Source organism: Trachypithecus francoisi, unplaced genomic scaffold, assembly GCF_009764315.1.
Source record: "Trachypithecus francoisi isolate TF-2019V2 unplaced genomic scaffold, Tfra_2.0 Lachesis_group2, whole genome shotgun sequence".
In the NCBI taxonomy this organism is placed as follows: domain Eukaryota; kingdom Metazoa; phylum Chordata; class Mammalia; order Primates; family Cercopithecidae; genus Trachypithecus; species Trachypithecus francoisi.
The window spans coordinates 67,179,653-67,190,091 of record NW_022681465.1 but is presented as its reverse complement, the minus strand read 5'-3'; positions in this window follow the sequence as shown (position 1 = coordinate 67,190,091).

Here is a 10,439-nt window from a genome sequence, read left to right as displayed (position 1 = left end):
ATGGTACAGCCACTTTAGAAGACAGTGTAGCAGTTTCTTACTAAACTAAACATATTCTTACCTTATAATCTGGCAATCTAGCTCCTTAGCATTTACCCAAATGAGCTGAAAACTTATATCCACATAAAAACCTGTACATAAATGTTTATAGCAGCTTTATTCATAATTGCCAAAACTTAGAAGCAACCCAGCTGTCCTTGGATAAGCAAATGGATAAACAAACTACGGTATACCCTTACAATGGAATATTATTCTGTAACTCAAAGAAGTGAATAATCAAACCATAAAAAGGCATGGAGGCATATTGCTGAAAGAAGTCAAGCCTAAAAAGGCTGCATACTGTTTGGTTCCAACTGTAGGACATTGTGGAAATGGCAAAACTGTAGAGACAGTAACAGGAGCAGTGGTTTGGAGGGGTTTTGAAAGGAGGGAGGGAAATAAGAGAAGTGGCACATGGGGAATTTTAGAGTAGTGAAATTATTCTATATGATACTTTAATGGCAGATACATGACATTATTCATTTGTCAAAACACATAGAGCTTTACAACACAGGGTGAACCCTAATGTAAACTATGACTTTAGTTAATAATGTGTCAGTATTTGTTCATCAGTTGTAACCAATATACCACATTAATGCAAGATGTTAATAAAAGCAGAAACTGGGAAGTGAGTGGGGAGGGGAAATGGGGAGAGGAGGCATGAGGGAACTCCGCCATTTTTCTGTAAATCTAAAACAGTTCTAAAATATGAAGTCTATTACTTTAATTTCTTAAAAATTATTTCCTGGGAAATTCAAAGGAATTTTTAATAATTCTCACTTGTAAAATTTCTGTGAATAATTAACTAACATATTTGTATGCAAATGAGTGGATCTCATGGGTAGTCTTCTACTCAAGAGTCTCTCTGCAGAATGAAATTTCCAGGTTTCATGAGACTGGGGGCTGCTGAAAGAGCAAGTTTGATTCAGAAAAGATCACTAGGTCAAAAGTCACCTTTGTATTCTGGTTATGAGCTGTCATGATACTAGGTCTCCACAGGAGAAATATCCTCTCTTTTTCACATTTATGACTATTTCAACATCTCTGAGTAAGGGGTTAGAGAATTTACAGCTTCTCTAATACTTACAAGTAATGAAAATTCTACTGCCTTTGTACTTGGAGATAACAAAATGCATCAGTATGTATCAACAGCATGTATTAAGTTTGCATCTCACTTGAGCAAGTTACTTTAACCTCCTTTAAAATAAAGATAATAACTGTTACTTAGATCAAAGGGTTGTAGTGATGATTAAATGAGGTAATGTAGGTATTTTATGAGGCTTCAATAAAATATTAGCAATTGTTGCTACTGCCACTACTGTTGCTGTTATGTCTTGCCAATAGAATACTTTCTGGGGAAAATGCCGATAAAATGTAAATTTCAGAATGTCTGATTTTAGTTAGAGGGCTAACTGTGGTTGTAGGGGGTGAGAGGATAGGGACAAGAAGGATATCTGGATGAGGTAAAAAAGAAACTAACATTTTTTTTTATCAGCTACTTGGCCCCTGTAAATCAAGCATCACGTGCATTGTTATCTCAGGAATCCTCGGGCAAACTTATGAGGTAGTCCTTTTTATACTAGATGGAGAAACTGACATGCAGGGTAGGTAATTTACCCAAGGTCGTGCAACTAGTATTGCAACTCACAATGCCGAAGTTCGAACTCAGGGCTTTTTTTTTTTACTTAGAATCATGTGAACTTCCCTGTCTGGCATGTAATGTCACATGGGCTGAAAGACTAGGCTTCTTCATTGTTTGGACTAACTTAGACTACCTTCCTTGTGGTCAGTGTCTCAGAAGTGTAAAATTTGTTTAACCTATTTTTGAACAAATAAGAAAGTGATTAAATGAATGAATTAGGTGAATTAATCTATACAAAAATACAGAATATTAATATAAATCGAAAGTGGACTTTATTTTTACACTATGGGTGTGCTTGCCTCAAAGTTGCAGAACTTCTAGAAATGTAGTTATATTTTAAATGCTCTAAGGAACCTCCCTCATTTGAACCTGATAGTTTTGTGAAGGAAAAATTCCTTTTGAAATAGGAACAATTGCCTTATCTATCAGTAGGTTTTTTATTTCAATGGGTTTAATTTTTTGAAAAATGAGGCACCCCATAGTTTGCTTGAATGTCACTTTGTGAAATGAACACAGATCAAAGCTGAGTCACTGAAGACTCTCACTTTTTCTATAGCACTTTTTTCCCACCTTATAGAGGCATACACATCGGCTCAGGGAACCAGTTTTGTTTGTTCGTTTGTTTGTTTCTGGCTAAGTCTCTTCCAGGCTTCCGTTCAGATCATTCTTTTCTGTTCTCATAGGTAGATGAACATGTTACCTGGTAGAGGCAATAATCTAACTTGAATTTGTGTTCCTGATTAAAACTAGTAATAAAAGGCATTCCTGCTGTCAGAGGTGTCTAAAATATTGAATTAGTCAACAGATATTTGTAAAGTCTACTCTGTGCTAGACAATAGAGACAAAAGATGTAAACCACAATCTCTGTCTTCAATGAACTCATAATGCAATAAGTGAAATGACTAGATAATCACCTTTTGAAGATTATTTTTATTTTTATTATTCTACAATAATACGGTAAAACATTTGCATGTAAAATGCCATGAAGAAGTAAGGAAATAATCAAGATGTAAAAGCATTAGTGAGTGGGAATTATCATCTACGTACCAGGCCTTATGCTCACTAAATTCTTAAAACTACTCTTTGAGATGCATATGCTTACCACCGCCCCCACCCCAACCACACCTTTTACAGATAAGATAAAGTGCCAGTGCCAGGGAAAGGCAAAGCTGGGAGTTCAAACCCAGTCCTACCAATTCCAATAGAGTTTTTCTCCCAAAGTAGCCACCATTTTCTGAATATGTTCTATGCACCCGGTTCTGGAGTAGGCAGTTCAATATGTCTAGATGGTTCAGGGAGTGTGGCTGGATTTCAGCAAACTCAAATGCTTCTCTGAGAAGTGAAGAGTGACAGCTTTACCCCAACTATCAGTTGATCAGCACGGGAAGCATTGTTGGGGGTGTATGGAGTTGTGCTTTGTTTTGTTTGTTCTGCTTTGTTTTGTATTTAGCTGAAGATTAAGAGGAACTTGGAGGCAGATGCCTAAGGGAACAGGAAAAACCAGGACAATGAAGAAGGCCTGGCCTACTTTCTTTCACTCATCTCATCCCACCTCCACTTCAAACTTGAATGGTCACTTTTTGTTAGAAGGTAAAATATATTTTTTCCAGGAAAGTTCTTGTGAGACTTGAGGCATAGGTAGTGCTGACTAGGGGCTCAGATGACCCAACTGAATCCAGAATGAGGCATGCCCTGTAATGTCTACTTGTGCCCTACATAGGAGGAGGGAGCAGTATCTTCCTAGTATATTCATTTCCTAAAGCACTTTAACAAAGTACTCCAAACATGGTGTCTTAAAACAACAGAAATTTATTCCCTAATGGTTCTTGAAGCCAGAAGTCTAAGATCAGCTTCGCTGTGCCTAAAGGAGGTGCTGGCAGGGTGATTCTCCCTCCAGAGGCTATAGAGGAGAATCCGTTCCTTTCTTCTTCCAGCTTCTCGTGGTTGCTGCTTTGGCATCCAGCTTCCTGTGGTAGCTTGTAGCTGCATCACTCTAACCTGTAAGGCCAGTATCTCCAAGTTTCTCTCTGCCTCCACCCTCACATCACCTTCTCCTCTTTTTTCTATGTCAAATCTCCTTCTGCCTCCCTCTCATAAGGATAGATATAATTGCACTTAGGGCCTACTCTGATAAACCAATAAAATCTCCCCATCTTAATTAAATCTGATCATCTTAATGAAATCTATAAAGACTCTGTTTCCATATAATATAATGCTCACAGATACCAGGGATTCGAATATGTATATCTTCAGGGGTCATTTTTCAGCCCATCACATCCAGGATTCCTGTCTTCCAAGTCAGTAGGTAGGGGCCTCATTTGAGGCCTACAAACCCGTGGACTTCCCAAAGAGTTCACAAACAGAAGAAGAGAAGCGGTCAGTACTGAGACCCTGGGAATCTCCTTGACCTTGGAAAACTCCTGACTGTGACCCAGGGAAACCTTGACTGAATTGGGGAGTTGAGTAGGGAAGTAGGGTGGGTAGGATGACCACCTGCAAGAGCAAGTATGAGCTAAGAGCCATGGAAGCTTGGAAATACATTTTCATGTGTGCTACAGACTGCATGCTTATGTTCCCCCCAAATTTATATGTTGAAACCTAATCCCCAATGTGATTGTATTTGGAGATGGGACCTTTAGGAGATGAGGTCATGAGGGTGGTGCCCTTATAAATGGGATCCATTGCCTTATAAAAGAAACCCAAGAGCTCCCTCAGCTTTCTACTACATAGGAGACAGTAAGAAGACTACAAACCAGCAAGAGCCCTCACTAGATACTGAATCTACCTGAACCTTGATCTTGGACGGCCCAGCCTCCAAAACTGTGAGAGATAAATTTCTGTTATTTCTAAACCACCCAGCCTATGGTATTTTTGTTATAGCAGCCCAGAAGGACCAAGACAGTCTCTACACATACTCTCGCAGACTGATAGAGGCTGAGACATTTGGATGAGCTATAACCAGTACTTGATGGGGCAAAACATAAAAAGGTGCAATCATAAAGTAACTTTACTTTCCTCCCTGCCCTTGGCACTAGCTCAATGGGTTCGTAACTGGTAACCCATTGTAACTCAGTAACTCAGGCAGCACCCATAATTTTCTGATTCATTTTGAATATTAGGAGTCCTCTGGTCAGTCTCACCCCAGTAATTACATGTCTAGTCCACTATTATGATCAACTTTTCATACTTTATTTAAAGCTAAAGCTCCTTCCTTCCTCTGGTTCGGGGCTTCTTCCAGGTAAGAAACCTGCAGTGGGGGAAAGGAACATGGTCCTTTTTATTTCTCAGACTTGAATTTTTCTCCTTCTCTACCCTCCCCAAATCCTACAGAGTTACTGCTGGGAGTGGGAGTAGGGAGAGTTAGGGGAAAGTTCCTACCGGACTAAAAGATATGTAATCTGATAGTAGTAGTGCTCTCAGGGTATGGCAGATTTCCAATATTGATTTTTTCCATGAGCATTTTTCTGGAGTTTCTTCAAGATTCTGCTAGTAGGAACATCAAATGGCAATTCTTACGTCAACAGCAATCTGACAAGGTGCTAAGGAGTCAATCCGTGGGCCCTGGGAATCCAGCAGTCAACGCACACAGATGTTCCCTGACAGGGTTCATTAAGTCCCTTTTAAGCTGGCTGTAAATCAACTCTCTCCCAAAGTGTCACCATCATGTCCAAAGTAATCTTTCATATGACCAGGCTATGTAGTCCCCAAAAAGGCAGCTTACCCCATTGCAGCCTACATTTTCTCTTTGCCATCTTAAGCTTCTAGAATAAAAAAATAAAAAAAAAAAAAAAATATAAAAAAAAAATTGCAATTCTTAGGCAAAAGTTCCACTAAAGAGGAATGTCTTTGCAGTTACTGAAGTTAACTTTTCGTAAAACTCTTCTCCCTCTTTTCCTCCTTTGGTTGATTTCCTCCTCCTGTTTTCAAATACTTGGTATTTTAAACCAGAAAAAAAAATAAAGGCTGTAATTTTGACTTCCCAGGACCCATACTGACCTACGGTCTCCAACCAGCAGATCCAAAGCATGTTAGATGAAATTCAAGGACCTCCAGGCAATACTATATCCTCCTCCTCAGGGTGATGGTTTTTCCACTGCCTCAAACCCTGTATCTTTCTTCTGCAGCTGCTCAGCACAGAGTTTTGGTTCTAAGACGTAACAAAGGTGCAGGAAAAGGCACACTCTTTAGTCATCTCTGGGACCCTGCTCCAAATCTCTATCTCCCTGCTCTAGAAAGATAAGTTGTTTAATCTCATTCAGGGCTTCTAAAGGAAAAAAAACCCTAAGTCAGATTTCATTTATTCTGTTCCCTTAAAGCTAATACCAGTTGGCCTGAGAGGACTCTATTATTTCCCTTTCTCTTGAGTGGCACCAACACTTCAGAAAAAAAGTCAAGTCTATTTAGAGTCTGATGCCCTCTAAAGCACACTCGACACAAAAGCCCTTCAGTGACCTCAGAAACTCTGGTTCTCAGACCATATAGGTCCATACCCCACTTTGTTGAAGAAATGTGTACATTTTAGCCTTTGCTATTTTATGTTGGTGCAAAGTAATTGCATTTTTTTGCCATTAAAAGTAATTGCAAAAGGCTGGGTGCGGTGGTTCATGCCTGTAATCCCAGCACTTTGGGAGGCTGAGGCAGGCGGATCACCTGAGATCAGGAGTTCGAAACCAGCCTGGCCAACATGGCGAAACCCTGTCTCTACTAAAAATACAAAAATTAGCCAGGCATGGTGGTGGGCACCTGTAATCCCAGCTACTCGGGAGGCTGAGGCAGGAGATTTGCTTGAATCCAAGAGATGTAGGTTGCAGTGAGCCAAGATCATGCCACCACTCTCCAGCCTGGGCGACAGAGCAAGATTCCATTTCAAAAAAAAAAAAGTAATTGCAAAAACTGCAATTACTTTTACACCAACCTGATACCTTTCTAAAATATTGACTTCAACTTTAATTTAACCTCATCATTGCAGAGCAAATGGAAATATTCTGATTTCTCTGATAGAGCAAGTAAAGCTTCTATTCAATGAAAATAAGCAGAGAAGCTATCTCCAAATACAGATGTGTCTTTTAAATAAGAAAAAAAGAACTTTTCTTCAGTTCTTACTAATATTTTAAAGCTTAACAAACTGGATAGCAACACATGTTATATATATTTGTTGACTATTTAAAGATCCATATAGATTTCAAAAATGTCATCCCTGAAAGACAAATAACATATGGTAGAATTTAATATTTATGTGCCTTTATGGAAAGGAATTCATTGTTTTATGGTGGAATTTTAATGGGAGATAAATGAGACCTGAAGCTAGACTGAGTTTCTTTAAAATGAGTCCTGGATAAGGAGTAAAGAAGTGGCAGTTAAGAAATTCTAAAACTGGGACAATTTTTAATGCATACTTTAAAAACAAGCACTTTTTTGTTTAAATTAGACCTTCTATAAAGTACCATTATTTTGTAAAACGCTGATTCTAGTCAGTATCAATATGGAATTATAAAACTATAATTCACAATACTTAGGAAACTCAAAATCACTATGTTTTAATGCAATTAATTAAAAACTACTATAAAACAGAAAGATTTTCAGTTTTTCAAACATATTTATAATTGGTGAGAAGTATAAGCAATTTTATTAACAATAAGCATTATTATTATTAATAAATCTTCTAATAGTGTGTTCCATTTAAAGGATATCAGCCAAAATTGCTTTTAGCTAATGTAAATAGCCTGAATTTTACAGACAGAAATACACAGTTTCAAATTCTAAGTTTGTCACTTTCTAAATGTAACTTTGAGTTATTTACTTGGCTCGTCTGTGACCAATGTCCTCACTAGCAAAGAAATAATAATCCTTATTCCACCATTTGTGAAAATTAAATGACATAAAACTGCATTTCCATTGAAGACAAACTGAGACATTCAGAACAACTTTCCCAAATAAACAGCTGGAAAATAATTTTAAAAAATATTCTGCTTGAGAGCTTTGGGGAACCAACAAGATAGGGGAGAGTTACAGAGCCGAAATCTGGGGCAGAAACCCACTGAAGTAAGCTCAGCTTGGGACCTATTTTCCCCTCTATTGTATGCGGGTTCTGGAAAAGGATGCTGAGAAGCCCAGAAGCTGAGCAGAACTTTCAACCAGCTCACATGAACAGCAGCGCCGTAATGGTGTTCAGAGTCTGTTCTCAGCAGGGATCCTGAAAGGCAGCTCCTTGGGAATAATGGTCTATCCGAGTAGACTAGCCTTCACCTTCACAGAGACTGAAACCCAGCTTCAAATCATCTCAACCCAAACGGTAAGAAATGAGAGAAGAGAACACACAGTGAGATGAAGAGAAATCAAGCAACGACATAGTAGATTTAAACTCAAGTGCATCAATAAGTACATGAAGTGAAAATGGGCTAAATGCTACAATTAAAAGACAAAGATTGACAGACTGGCATAAAATGTATGTATATTTTTCTTAATATGGGCCAAACCTAAAATATAAGGAACAGTCTAGAAGTAAAGGAATGAAAAAATATATACCTTGTAAATACTAATTGCGGTCGTTTTAAAATAGGACCACAAATTCCTTGATACTTCTGTCTTCAAAGGTGGAGCCTATTTCCCCTCCCTTGAGAGTGGGTTGTCTTTAGTGACACTTCTAATGAACAGAATGTGGCAGAAATGCAAGTGTGTGACTTCTGAGACCAAGCCATAGAATACGTTGTGGCTTCCTCCTTGATCTCTCTCTCTGAATTGCTTGCTCTGTGGGAAGCTAGCCATCATCTCATGAGGACTCTCAGGCAGCCCTATGAAGAGATCCATGTGAGGAACCAAGGCTTCCTGCCAATAGCCAGTGAGGAACTGAGGTCTCCGGTCAACAGCTATATGAGTGGGCCCTTGTGGAAGTGGATCATCCAGCCCTGGTCAAGCCTTCGGAAGACTGCAGACCCACTTGACATCCTGGCTGCAACTTCATGAGAGACTAAGCTGCACCTAGATTCTTGATTCTCTTAAAGTGTTAGGAGTAATAAATATTTGTTGTTTTAAATGACTATGTTCATGGAAACTTTGTTAGTCACCAATAAATAACCAAAAGAAAGCTGATAGAACTGCACTAATATGAGAAATATTCGTGTATGTGTGTGTATATATATACACAATATATATAAATATATAAATATGTATAATATACATAAAGTATATATGTTTATATATAAAGTATATATATACCCTAAAGCAAAACTGAGAGACATTATGGAAAGAGGATTTAATTTAACAATTATATATAATAATTCTAACTTTATGTCACCTACTAAAATAGCCTAAAAACATATGAAGCAAAAACTGATGGAATTACAAGACGAAACAGGCAAATGCACATTCATGCTAGAAGATTTAAAAATACTTCTATGGAACTGACAAAACAGGCAGACAAAAAAAAGGTATAGAATATTCGAACAACCCAGTTAGAATTTGTGTATTTAAATAACCAACAACTGCAGACCATACCTTCTTTTCAAATGCATGCAGAAATTTTTTAAAATTGCTAGACCATAAAGCAATTCTCAACAAATTTCAAAGGTGTAAAATCACACAGATTACATGACCATAGACTAATGGATAATAAAAAGATAACTAGAAAATTATCATATGTTTGTAAAATATAAAATATATTTCTAAATAACCTTTGGGTCAAAAAGAGATCACAACAGAAATTAAAAAATACTTTGAACTTAGTGGTAGTGAAAATAAGTGCAGAATGCAATAAAAGTCATGTTTTAGAGGAAAAAATCTATAACCTTAAACATAGATGTTAGATAAGAATAAAGGCCAAAAATCAATAATTTAAACATCCATCTCAAGAAGTTAGTGAAGGAAAACAAATTAAAACCCTCAAAAATAGAAGTTAGAATTAATGAAGACAGAAGCCAAAATTAATGAAACACAAAACAAACACATGAGAGAATTTAAAAAATCAAAATGGATTTTGTGAAAGAATAATGAAGTTATGAAGGGGTTTGCAATAATCCCACCTGACTGGGTAGTAATTTAAGAAAAGTGTTTTCTACTCTGTTTGAATCATGGCTCCAGAGCTGGTGGCACAGAAACAAAACAGACGGAGAGTGTCCTCAAGTATAAAAGCTAACAGCCTAACACGAAGACCAACAGTAAGCAGACGGAAAAAAAGCTCTGTTACAAGTGTGACAACAGTGGCAAAAACAGGGAGCCACGGGAGTTCACGGAAGAGCAGAGTGCTGAAAGATAAGCGAGATGTAGCTAGATGGAACATTAAAGAAAAGATGACTCAGGAAAGAAGCATCAGGTACAAAGCAAGACACAGCTAGTATCTTCTGGGCTGCAAATAGTTTTACATAGCTACAGTGGGAGGTATGAGCACAGAGTGAAAGCTTTTTACTTCCCAAATGCCTCAAATTCATTCACTCACTCTATCTCCAATGCCAAACCCTTTCATAAATTACCACATTTTGCCTAAACTACACAGAAGCCTCCCAGGCAGTTTTTCTGCATGCGTTTCCCTGTTTTACACTCCAATCTTCACACTGAAGCCAACATAATTTTTCTTAAATATACAACTTCAATCTCCAGCTATAGTTCTTGCAGCACTGTGTACTTTACCTTCATAACATTTATCTTAGTTTGTAATTAAATTTATTTTATTACTACTTATTTAATTACAGCTGATCCTTCCACTAGAGTGTTTAGGAATTGGAGATGATAAGCTCTATGCATTTTGTAAAGCCTTGGTTAAAAT